Below are 13,436 nucleotides of genomic sequence, written 5' to 3'. Positions count from 1 at the left end.
CCCGCTGAAGTTCCTCTGCCAGTTGTCGCTGACCTCACCACGGTGGTCGCCCAGCAGTCACAACAGATAGCGCAACAAGGCCAACAGCTGTCTCAACTGACCGTGATGCTACAGCAGCTACTACCACAGCTTCAGCAATCATCTCCTCCGCCAGCTCCTGCACCTCCTCCGCAGCGAGTGGCCGCTTCTGGTCTACGACTATCCTTGCCGGATAAATTTGATGGGGACTCCAAGTTTTGCCGTGGCTTTCTTTCCCAGTGTTCCCTGCACTTGGAGATGATGTCGGACCAGTTTCCTACTAAAAGGTCTAAGGTGGCTTTCGTAGTCAGCCTTCTGTCTGGAAAAGCTCTGTCATGGTCCACACCGCTCTGGGACCGCAATGACCCCGTCACTGCCTCTATACACTCCTTCTTCTCGGAAATTCGAAGTGTCTTTGAGGAACCTGCCCGAGCCTCTTCTGCTGAGACTGCCCTGTTGAACCTGGTCCAGGGTAATTCTTCCGTTGGCGAGTACGCCGTACAATTCCGTACTCTTGCTTCAGAATTATCCTGGAATAATGAGGCCCTCTGCGCGACCTTTAAAAAAGGCCTATCCAGCAACATTAAGGATGTTCTGGCCGCACGAGAAATTCCTGCTAACCTACATGAACTCATTCATCTAGCCACTCGCATTGACATGCGTTTTTCCGAAAGGCGTCAGGAGCTCCGCCAGGATATGGACTTTGTTCGCACGAGGCGTTTTTTCTCCCCGGCTCCTCTCTCCTCTGGTCCCCTGCAATCCGTTCCTGTGCCTCCCGCCGTGGAGGCTATGCAGGTCGACCGGTCTCGCCTGACACCTCAAGAGAGGACACGACGCCGCATGGAGAATCTCTGCCTGTACTGTGCCAGTACTGAACACTTCCTGAAGGATTGTCCTATCCGTCCTCCCCGCCTGGAAAGACGTACGCTGACTCCGCACAAAGGTGAGACAGTCCTTGATGTCTACTCTGCTTCTCCACGTCTTACTGTGCCTGTGCAGATATCTGCCTCTGCCTTCTCCTTCTCTACTATGGCCTTCTTGGATTCCGGATCTGCAGGAAATTTTATTTTGGCCTCTCTCGTCAACAGGTTCAACATCCCGGTGACCAGTCTCGCCAGACCCCTCTACATCAATTGTGTAAACAATGAAAGATTGGACTGTACCATACGTTTCCGCACGGAGCCCCTTCTAATGTGCATCGGACCTCATCACGAGAAGATTGAATTTTTGGTCCTCCCCAATTGCACTTCCGAAATTCTCCTTGGACTACCCTGGCTTCAACTTCATTCCCCAACCCTGGATTGGTCCACTGGGGAGATCAAGAGTTGGGGGCCCTCTTGTTTCAAGGACTGCCTAAAACCGGTTCCCAGTACCCCTTGCCGTGACTCTGTGGTTCCTCCTGTAACCGGTCTCCCTAAGGCCTATATGGACTTTGCGGATGTTTTTTGCAAAAAACAAGCTGAGACTCTACCTCCTCACAGGCCTTATGATTGTCCTATTGACCTCCTCCCGGGCACTACTCCACCCCGGGGCAGAATTTATCCTCTGTCCGCCCCTGAGACTCTTGCCATGTCTGAATACATCCAGGAAAATTTAAAAAAGGGCTTTATCCGTAAATCCTCCTCTCCTGCCGGAGCCGGATTTTTCTTTGTGTCCAAAAAAGATGGCTCTCTACGTCCTTGCATTGACTACCGCGGTCTTAATAAAATCACGGTAAAGAACCGCTACTCCCTACCCCTCATCTCTGAACTCTTTGATCGCCTCCAAGGTGCCCACATCTTTACCAAACTGGACTTAAGAGGTGCTTATAATCTCATCCGCATCAGAGAGGGGGATGAATGGAAAACGGCATTTAACACTAGAGATGGACACTTTGAGTATCTGGTCATGCCCTTTGGCCTGTGCAACGCCCCTGCCGTCTTCCAAGACTTTGTTAATGAAATTTTTCGTGATCTCTTATACTCCTGTGTTGTTGTATATCTGGACGATATCCTGATTTTTTCTGCCAATCTAGAAGAACACCGCCAGCATGTCCGTATGGTTCTTCAGAGACTTCGTGACAATCAACTTTATGCCAAGATAGAGAAATGTCTGTTTGAATGCCAATCTCTTCCTTTCCTAGGATACTTGGTCTCTGGCCAGGGACTACAAATGGATCCAGACAAACTCTCTGCCGTCTTAGATTGGCCACGCCCCTCCGGACTCCGTGCTATCCAACGTTTTTTGGGGTTCGCCAATTATTACAGGCAATTTATTCCACATTTTTCTACCGTTGTGGCTCCTATTGTGGCTTTAACCAAAAAAAATGCCGATCCCAAGTCTTGGCCTCCTCAAGCGGAAGACGCCTTTAAACGGCTCAAGTCTGCCTTTTCTTCGGCTCCCGTGCTCTCCAGACCTGACCCATCTAAACCCTTCCTATTGGAGGTTGATGCCTCCTCTGTAGGAGCTGGAGCGGTCCTTCTACAAAAAAATTCTTCCGGGCATGCTGTTACTTGTGGGTTTTTTTCTAGGACCTTCTCTCCGGCGGAGAGGAACTACTCCATCGGGGATCGAGAGCTTCTAGCCTTTAAATTAGCACTTGAGGAATGGAGGCATCTGCTGGAGGGATCAAGATTTCCAGTTATTATTTACACCGATCACAAGAACCTCTCCTACCTCCAGTCTGCCCAACGGCTGAATCCTCGCCAGGCCAGGTGGTCTCTGTTCTTTGCCCGATTTAATTTCGAAATTCACTTTCGGCCTGCCGATAAGAACATTAGGGCCGATGCTCTCTCTCGTTCCTCAGATGCTTCGGAAGTTGAACTCTCTCCGCAACACATCATTCCTCCTGACTGCCTGATTTCCTCTTCTCCAGCCTCCATCAGGCAAACTCCTCCAGGAAAGACCTTCGTCTCTCCACGCCAACGCCTCGGAATCCTCAAATGGGGTCACTCCTCCCATCTCGCAGGTCATGCAGGCATCAAGAAATCTGTGCAACTCATCTCTCGCTTCTATTGGTGGCCGACTCTGGAGACGGATGTCGTGGACTTTGTGCGAGCCTGTACTGTCTGTGCCCGGGATAAGACTCCTCGCCAGAAGCCCGCTGGTTTTCTTCATCCTCTGCCTGTCCCCGAACAGCCTTGGTCTCTGATTGGTATGGATTTTATTACTGACTTACCCCATCCCGTGGCAACACTGTTATTTGGGTGGTCGTTGATCGATTCTCCAAAATGGCACATTTCATCCCTCTTCCTGGTCTTCCTTCAGCGCCTCAGTTGGCTAAACAATTTTTTGTACACATTTTTCGTCTTCACGGGTTGCCCACACAAATCGTCTCGGATAGAGGCGTCCAATTCGTGTCAAAATTCTGGAGGGCTCTCTGTAAACAACTCAAGATTAAATTAAACTTTTCTTCTGCATATCATCCTCAATCCAATGGACAAGTAGAAAGAATTAACCAGGTTTTGGGTGATTATTTACGACATTTTGTTTCCTCCCGCCAGGATGATTGGGCAGATCTTCTACCATGGGCCGAATTCTCATATAACTTCAGAGTCTCTGAATCTTCCTCCAAATCCCCATTTTTCGTGGTGTACGGCCGTCACCCTCTTCCCCCCCTCCCTACCCCCTTGCCCTCTGGTCTGCCCGCTGTGGATGAAATTTCTCGTGATCTTTCCATCATATGGAGAGAGACCCAAAATTCTCTCTTACAGGCTTCATCACGCATGAAGAAATTTGCGGATAAGAAAAGAAGAGCTCCTCCCATTTTTTCTCCTGGAGACAAGGTATGGCTCTCCGCTAAATATGTCCGCTTCCGTGTCCCTAGCTACAAGTTGGGACCACGCTATCTTGGTCCTTTCAAAATTTTGTCCCAGATTAATCCTGTCTCTTACAAACTTCTTCTTCCTCCTTCTCTTCGTATTCCTAATGCCTTTCACGTTTCTCTTCTTAAACCACTTATCATCAACCGTTTCTCTCCCAAACTTGTTTCCCCCACTCCTGTTTCCGGCTCCTCGGACATCTTCTCCGTCAAAGAGATTCTGGCATCCAAGAAGGTCAGAGGGAAAACCTTTTTTTTAGTTGATTGGGAGGGTTGTGGTCCAGAAGAGAGATCCTGGGAACCTGAGGACAATATTCTAGACAAAAGTCTGATCCTCAGGTTCTCAGGCTCTAAGAAGAGGGGGAGACCCAAGGGGGGGGGGGGTACTGTTACGCCGAGCGCTCCGGGTCCCCGCTCCTCCCCGGAGCGCTCGCTACACTCTCCTCACTGCAGCGCTCCGGTCAGATCCACTGACCCGGGGCGCTGCGATACCGCCTCCAGCCGGGATGCGATTCGCGATGCGGGTGGCGCCCGCTCGCGATGCGCACCCCGGCTCCCGTACCTGACTCGCTCTCCGTCGGTCCTGTCCCGGCGCGCGCGGCCCCGCTCCCTAGGGCGCGCGCGCGCCGGGTCTTTGCGATTTAAAGGGCCACTGCGCCGCTGATTGGCGCAGTGGTTCCAATTAGTATGTTCACCTGTGCACTCCTTATTTATACCTCACTCCCCCTGCACTCCCTAGCCGGATCTTGTTGCCATTGTGCCAGTGAAAGCGTTTCCTTGTGTGTTCCTAGCCTGTGTTCCAGACCTCCTGCCGTTGCCCCTGACTACGATCCTTGCTGCCTGCCCCGACCTTCTGCTACGTCCGACCTTGCTTCTGTCTACTCCCTTGTACCGCGCCTATCTTCAGCAGTCAGAGAGGTTGAGCCGTTGCTAGTGGATACGACCTGGTCACTACCGCCGCAGCAAGACCATCCCGCTTTGCGGCGGGCTCTGGTGAAAACCAGTAGTGACTTAGAACCGATCCACTAGCACGGTCCACGCCAATCCCTCTCTGGCACAGAGGATCCACTACCTGCCAGCCGGCATCGTGACACTTATGCACATACGGTTCTGTACAGTTTCCATTGACTCCCATGTTAAAAAAAAAACTGTATACGGTTTAATACGGTTTTTCACCCAGATGAAAAAACGTGGTAGTCTACGGTTTTGGGTATGGGTAAAAAAACTGAGAAAACCGTATAAGACGCAAAATGGACTAAACCGGATTATGCGTTTGACATACGGTTTACAATGTTAAGTCAATACATACGGTTTTCTATACAGGATTCAATTGCACCAATACCAATATCATGTCTGATATTGGTGTAAAACAAAGATACATTGCATGTCACCAGAAGGTCATCTGTGGTCCATGTTAAACAGCTGTTTAGCAGTGCCGGCATTAGCACTGTCACAAGCAAGAATTAGCTCTGCCCCTTTTTCCCTCAGCTACAGCCCCGTAAGACTGCCTATCTCAGCACTATAATAAGCACGATAACAGCGCAGGCAGCCCGGAGCAGGAATATAGTTCCGCCCTTTTTACCCTCAGCTACTGTTCTGTAGTGCTCCCATTGTGAACACTGATATCAGCGCTGACTGCGTCGTTTGTTATTTACAAGTATTAAACTTTTTTGTTCTGTTAAATACAAGCCCGTTCCCCTGCCCCTTTTGAACAACGTTCTTATTATATAGCGCTCACCACACTGGAACTCACTGGCACTTGTGCTTTTCTACTAAATACATGAGGAGTTACATTCTCTCTATGGAAGTCTTTTAGCCCATATATTATTTTTAAACTCTATGTCAACCACTCTCATTATATATGTATACTAACATCTCCAGCACAAAAATTCTTGTGTTTTTAAATAAGTGCCGTGACAACCATCTGTCTCTCAACGTCAGGGTGGTTACGTCACTCACTTAACTGTTGTCTGTGAATATCCTAATCCTAATTGATGTAACTCCTGTTTGTAATGAACCTCTGTGTGTATATATTGTCAGTACCTCACAACTTTTGTATCAGCACCTTGTCCTGACGAAGGGCCCACCCTGGGGCAGAAACGCGTTGATATGTGCTTTCCATAAACCATATTTTATTAATGTGGTTTCCAAGCCTTGTGAACCAACTACTAGGAGAGGTCTGGCACTTGAAAAAAGTTCAATTTTGATTTTTTCTTTCTTTCTTTTTTTTTTTTTTTTTAATGTTATAAATTTCAATACATACAAAAATCCATTATTACTTTCAGCGTTATCAATACCAAACCCCCCACCCCCCTTTCCTCCCTCCCCTTAAGACAGCCTGCCCAAAAAGCCTTTGTCTTGCTTCCTTTCCCTCCTCCTCTCATACTCTTTTCTCCTTTTCACTATCTCCTTTCTCCTTTCTCCCAGGGTAGCCATTTATTCTCGATTTTTTTTATTTCTTTCACTGTTCTTAAACAGCAACAACTCATAAGTTCTAACCTTAATTACACATGCCAACCATTCTTCCCTTGATGGAGCCGCTGGGGCCAACCATTTCCTGAGAATCAAATTCTTTTCCACTCCTAATACTCCAAGTATAAGATCCGTATGCTTAGTTCCTACTATCTCCAATCCATAAATTGCGACCTTAGGTTCAAAGAGCAATACCACACATATTCTATCATTAATAGTTTCAAAAACCGCACTCCAAAATTTTTGCAACTTCGTGCAATTCCATATCATGTGTAACCAATTACCTCCCCCAGACCCACACAATATACTAACATCAAGAAAGACACCCTATTATTTGCATTAATCGTTGTTCTTCTAATATTCTTTAACACCAGTTTCCACTCTTCTTCTGTGATTCCACCTATATGAAGTGCCTGTCCTAGTCGTTTTACTACGTCCTCCCAACCCTTCTGACCTAGCATTTTATATAATGTACTCATTATTTTCTTTTTTCCCCCCTGTGCATTTTTAATATATTCTGTAATGTGATAACACTCTACCTTTAATTTTCCTTTCGGTTCTTCTTGTCCCAAAGCATCCTTTAACTGTACACAACCAAAATAATTACTATTTTTTCAATTAAACCGTTCGCTCAAACACTTCCAATCTGCTTCCAACACTTCCAAACACTTCCAATGTGCAGACATGCTCTACCAACCTAATTCCTTTATCTTCCCAATTCATATATTCTGCAATTTTCTTTATTTCTGGGGAGTTCTTATTTTCCCATATGGGGGTACACCATACACTACTTGTCATCCCTATTGCTGACTTCATACCATCCCATACTTGTACCAATAGTTCTTTAGCTGTGTTCCCCTCTTCTCATTTTCATTTTTTCTACTTGTGTCTGGCAGAAGAAGACCCTTGTGCTTACTGAGCTTCTAGTAACATTCAGCTGAAGGCACTGCTCCTTAATGAAGTGACAACTACAAGAACCCCAGTTGATGGTATTTTGCACAAAGAGTAGTCATATTTATATTAAAACCCTGAATTAAATAATGTACTTTCCTTTTTATGCATTTTCTTTAATTTACTTATTTCCTCATCATAACAATGTACTTCATTCTGTTACTGGTTTGAATTTGGAAGTCAGATTTATTAGGTACATTGTTAACATGTAAATGAAATATGTTCAGAAGAGCTTGTAGATCTGGGCAGCATTCCATACAATTGTACATAGTCATCTGCCAGAGGTTTTTATTGGATTAAAGCAAGGTATGGCTAACGCAGCCTATTATAAAAACAGTATAAATCCTCTCACAAGAGTCATATAAAGATACATGATGAGATACAGGTGGATATGTCAATGACAAAACAAATCAGTCTTAAAATTTGAGAACAAAAGGTGCTTAAAGTTTAACATGACCACCTGATAAGATATTCATTATCGATTTATGGACAGTGTTTAAAACAAGTAGGTGGGACTGCTGTACGAACATGTATAAAGTTTAGCTGAGATAAATTGAATCATGTATGAGACCTGCCCGCTACCCATACTAACAGTTTTACAGCATAGTTTTGGAGAGATACTGTCACGTCAAGCAGGGATAAGTGGGGCCGTAAACTCGTCCAGACCTCTGTCCCTGCTTTTTGGTGCATCCGCTGCCTCTTGACAAAGCTACAGTGATGGGGTGAAACATGAATACAGATAGCCTCAGACAGGCAACAGTGATAATACAGGTATAAATTCTTGCAAGGGAGGTGTAGTATTATATATATATATATATATATATATATATATAAATATATATATAAATATATATGTATTTAAAAAAAAAAGCATAGTTTACTATTAAAGCTTTTAGTAATTACAGTATATTGGAAAACTTAGGCCATGTTCACATTGGAATTAGGCACAGAGATTCCGCTGCAGCAGAGTCCGGTTGAATTCAATGGGATTCTGCTGTGCTGTGCACACAATGGAATTTCTTTGCCAGATGTTTCAGGCATGGAAATTCTGTGTCCGCAGAATGCATAGCTGTTTATCAGATGGCGCATTCCTGTGCGGTCCTTAATTTTCTCTGCTTTATTTTCTTTATTTGGCAGTTTCTTTGGCTGTGTGTTTAAGGTCATTGGAAAAGATTTATGAAAACTAGAGTTGAGCGAACTTTTAAAAAGTTTGGTTCGCCAGACTCAACAAACTTTTTGGAAATTACCACTTTGGTTAAGCTTGGTTCGACTCAAATCGGCAATAAAATAAGCCCCTAAACACATTTATTACACTGCCCAACAGCTCTAAACCCCTGTCTAACACTGTTAGGAATGTATTCAAGTATGTATTTAAATTTTAAAGTGTTTTTAAGGCTCAGTTATGATGACATTCGGTAACCTGTGCTAACTATTACAGATTTCCCATTTTTTTTTGGCTTATTCACACCAAAATGATGCAGCATGAAGTATCCCTTGTTGTTAGTAGATGGCCGACAGTGTTGATATGCACATGGGGGCATTGAAAGACGCCATGACTTTATCCCAGCGTGCCAAAAATGACCCCTTTTTGGGAGTAGCAACAGGTTCTTAGTCTAGCAAGTGAAGAAGATGGCATGGATTTTTGCAAGTGTTCAAAAAATTATCCCTCTTTTGGGAGTAGCAACAGAATTCAAGTTCTAAAATAGTGAAGACTGAAGAAGAAATAGCTCTTGTACGAAAAGTTAAAAAAATTATCCCTTTTCTGGGGATGATGGGTTGTGTATGTGTTGGCCTGGCTGGAAGTAGGATGATGGTGGATTGGTATAACTAGTAGTATCCCGCGTACAGCAGGAAGTGGCTGAGTGATTTTAATAGCGTACAGCATAAGATGGCAGACGGATGTCACTAGCATACAGCATGAGATGGTGGACAGAAGTCACTAGTGTACAGCCTGAGATGGCAGACATGTAGTGGCATGAAGGTGGTGGGCTGTTGGCTAACTGATGTTACTATTTTACAGCATGAGATGGAGAATAGATGTTACTAGTGTACAGCATGAGATGTAGGACAGATGTCACTAGCGTACAGCATGAGCTGTAGGACAAATGTCACTAGCGTACAGCATGAGATGATGGACAGATGTCACTAGCATACAGCATGAGATGGTGGACTGGTAATGGTAGGAAGGTGGTGGGCTGGTGGCTAACTGATGTTACTATTGTACAACATGAAATGGCAAACAGATGTCACTAGTGGATAAAGAGGTGGTGTAGCTCACTAAAGCATAAGAACGTTCCCAAGGTTAACTGGTGACTAAAATGGAATAAAAATATAGTAAACCAGTTCTCAAAGGAACGCGAAGAGTGAAAAATGGATAGATAAATAGATAGAAAAGGATTATATCCAGTGTGAATGTCACAGTAAAAAGTTGTAAATCAGTATACTGGACCTGAGATATGGCTAATTAAGTGTATAATATTTATTATACATAAAATAAAATGGTAATGCACTACTATCCAAGCAGGGCCCTTGATATGGAAGTAGTAAGATGATAAAAATTACAAATAAATATGATCACAAGTGTTAAAAGGAATAAAACAAAAATGGGATATAATAAAACCACCTATAAGGAATCAAATGTCCATAATCAAATGCCTCAATCACTTGTGAAATTCACTCAAGATAAGTGTGAAACACGTCCCCTTAAAGTGATTAGAAGGTTAATGCACGTCACCACTCACCACCTTGTAGATTGCTCTGCACTTGCGGGTTGGCGACGGAGCTGCGTCCGGCCTCCGGTTAGTGGATTCACTGAACTCAGAGTTACTCCGACTGGAAGTCCCAGAATGTCCTGATACAGTAGGCCTGTGAGCGCATGTCAGGATCATTATACTCTGCACTCGCTGTGCTTAGATGGACGGGCTGCCTGCTGTTGGCACGGAGCAATGTCCGGCCTGGATGTATACAGTTATAGCAGGTACAGCAGGTAAAACGCAAGCTAATCAGATGTTATGAGCTGGCAGATGGTGTACAGGCTGGCATGGACCTGCGTCCAGCCTATAGGAAACAGGATGATGGTAGTAGATAACAGAACGATAGTCTGTAGTAGCGTCCTCGTGTCAGCAGTAAGGTGCGTGGTTGAGTGGTACCAAATTAAGGGAGTTACAGCGCTTCCAAATTATGGTTGAAGCAAGAGTCATAAGAGGTGGTAGTTATGAACAGGTAGAACAGGCTAGATGCGTTTCAAGGCTGCGGGCCTTTTCCTCAGTAGCTTAATAGAAGCTGAGGAAAAGGCCCTTAATAGAGCTACTGAGGAAAAGGCCCGCGGCCTTGAAACACATCTAGCCTCTTTCGATAGTAGTGGATTACTATTTTATTTTATGTATAATAAATATTATACACTTAATTAGCCATATTTCAGGTCCAAAATACTGATTTACAACTTTTTACTGTGACATTTATACTGGATATCATCCTTTTCTCTCTATTTATATATCAATTTTTCACTCTTCGCAATCCTTTGAGGACTGGTTTACTATATTTTTATTGATGTCACTAGTGTACAGCATGAGATGGCGGACTGGTAGTGACAGGAAGGTGGTGGGCTGTGGCTAACTGATGTTACTATTGTACATCATGAGATGGTGAACAGATGTCACTAGCGTACAACATGAGATGGCAGACTGATGTCACTAGCGTACAGCATGAGATGGCGGACTCATGTCACTAGCATCCAGCACTGCCACTGGTGGTAGTACTGCCTAATCAGTGGCGTCTGGCACAAGAGATTTAAATTTCTCAATCTTGTTCGCTTCAGGGTGTCCACGTCGCCTGCTGCGCTGAACACTCTCTTTCGAAGCCACACTAGAGGGTGGACAAGACAGAACACTCATGGCAAACTGGGCAAGTTCTGGCCAATGGTCTAATCTGATGAGCCAGAAGTACACGGGGTCTGGGCTCATGGTGTCTGTCAGAGAAAGGGTGGTGCTGAGGTAGGCCCCAACCTGGTTGTTGAGGTGGTGGTTTACATCCCTTTGATGACTCATGTCAGGGGAGCATACAGTATTTCGAATCTTCGCCATCATGTGCTCAAACGTCAAAATACCACCACTTGCTGGCGTAGTGCTGGCAGAGGTAGTGGCACGTTGAGTCTGCAGAGAGCGGAGACTGGACCCCCGTTCAGCAGGTGTTTGTTGCTGGAAAGCCATGGCAAGCTGGATGCATAGCTTCTCCTTATACATACCCAATTTAGCCTTCTTCTCAGAAGGCCAGAAAATTCCCCCATTTTGGGTTCATACCAAGGGTCTAAGAGTGTGGCTATCCAGTACTCTTCTTTTCCCCTGAAGCCCACAATATGCTTTTTATTGTGCAGTAGGAAAGCATACAGCTAGCCATGCTTGTCAGCTTTTCTGAGGGCCCAGCTTGTTCCACCCCCGTCCCATACTGACAAAGTTGGTCATGCTCCTCCTCATCCTAATCAGTGTCACCTTGTGTAAGGTCCTCATCCCCTCTTTCTTCCATAGAGTCCAACATGTTTAAAGGGGAGTTCCACCGTGTTAGAACTGTGGCAAATAAAGCAGTGTTGGGGAAGACTGTTTTGGCGCTGTAGGTGAAGCAAGTCATGTTTAAAAGCACATGAACAGCTAAACCGGATGCAAACTTTCCTGCACGTAGACACCACTGGCTTCATACGTGGACAAGTTGTCAAGAAATGTTTGACCACAAGGTTTAGCGCGTGTGCCAAACCGTGAGAGTGTGTCATGCCACCTACACACAGCTCTTGGCAACGTCGTTTCCCAATGTCAGTTCATGCCCTGCGAACCAGTGTGAAACTTCTTGTTGCAGACAGGGCAGCAGCTCCTCCGCTGTGTGGCTTTTCTTGTCCAGGCTCAGCAGGTGTAACCCAGCATGGCAGCGCTTGATTTTGCAGTGATGAAAGGAGGGTAGAGGAGGAGGAGAGTAAGCTACACTCTTCCCTGTGGGGTGCAAGATGTCCCTGGAGGAGGAGGATAGGCTGGTGGTGACAGCTGTTGAACCTGATCGGCGCAACCGTGGAGGTGTGACTACAATTTCCTGGCCTCATTGCGGTGGAGCTTGGTTCTGCAGGATGTTCTGCAGACATGTATTGCCCCTGGCTGTAGCTACAACTCCAGATATCAACCGTGGTATGCACTGTTCTGCACACAGACAAGTTCATGAAGTGGCCCACCCTCTCTGCCCCATAATTGTGCAAAGAGGCAAGTCTTTCTGTGCAAAATAATGGCGATTAGGTACATGGCATCTTGGCTGGGCACACCCCATTAGTTGCCTAAAGGCCATGGAGTCCACAAGATGGTATGTGAGGACCTGTGCCACCATCAACTTGGCCAGGTACAAATTGAGGCGCACTACAACAGAGTCACTGGGCGAACACTGTTGTCTAGAGGACATGGAATCCCCAATGAATGACTGACAGGATTAGGAGAGGAGGAGGGTACAACACAGATAAGGCAAAGCCCGTAAATGTGCTGCCTGTGGAAGAGGCCTTGCTGTTAGACAGTTGGGAGGGATCTGGAGGATCATCATTAGTAGTAGTAGCGTTTTACTTGCATTGTAGGGAATTTCGACTGTCCTACATGGCCTTGTGATGATGCTCCATATGCCTATGTAGAGACCTAGTACCTACACTCAGACCCTGGCCACGGCTTACTTTCTGTTTGCACAGACGACATATTGCCACGTTCTCTGCATTAGGTAAGGTAGAAAAGAAGTTCCACACATCAGAATATCGGACAGAGACTGCACCACCTGACTTTACCCCTCAACAGGATGTTTTTTTATTATAACCTGAACATGCAGCAGCGTCACCGTCACCTGAGCTCATCAGACCAGCAGCCCTACGCCTGTTATGTTTCACAGGTTTTCTTTCTCTACCTCGGTTACGCTCTTCTTCGCTGACACTGTCACTACCCTTCTGCTATGAACACGTCAGCTCATACCCAGGGGGTTCCCACGTCCTGTCCAATACCCCATCATGGTCAACGTCAAACTCCTCATCCTCCATGCCACTTCTCTCTGCATGGACTTCAGCATAGCCACCTTGACGCCTTACAGTATCCCCACCACGCCTACCACCACTGGTCCTGCTTGTGCTGGGCTCGATCACTGATTCGACCTCCACCACCTCGCCAACAGACTCCAAAGCTTGACTGTCCCT

The 13,436-nt window shown here is 45.7% G+C and overlaps 1 protein-coding gene and 1 long non-coding RNA gene across 3 annotated transcripts in view; one reads left to right on the top strand and one right to left on the bottom strand.

Annotated features, from left to right (window-relative positions):
* The window catches only part of LOC130362280 (uncharacterized), a 45,942-nt gene extending 38,731 nt beyond the window's left edge, over nucleotides 1-7,211 (top strand). For both annotated transcript variants that reach the window (XR_008891343.1, XR_008891342.1), the window contains exon 2: nucleotides 7,186-7,211. This is a non-coding gene — a long non-coding RNA (uncharacterized LOC130362280). The remainder of the gene's footprint in view (nucleotides 1-7,185) is intronic.
* TPD52L1 (TPD52 like 1) overlaps nucleotides 1-13,436 on the bottom strand; it is a 132,635-nt gene that overhangs the window by 107,345 nt on the left and 11,854 nt on the right. The gene's annotated exons all lie outside the window — the stretch shown is intronic.

This window comes from Hyla sarda, chromosome 3, assembly GCF_029499605.1.
Source record: "Hyla sarda isolate aHylSar1 chromosome 3, aHylSar1.hap1, whole genome shotgun sequence".
In the NCBI taxonomy this organism is placed as follows: domain Eukaryota; kingdom Metazoa; phylum Chordata; class Amphibia; order Anura; family Hylidae; genus Hyla; species Hyla sarda.
The sequence above is the reverse complement of the archived record's forward strand: the minus strand, read 5'-3'. Positions and strand labels throughout refer to the sequence as shown.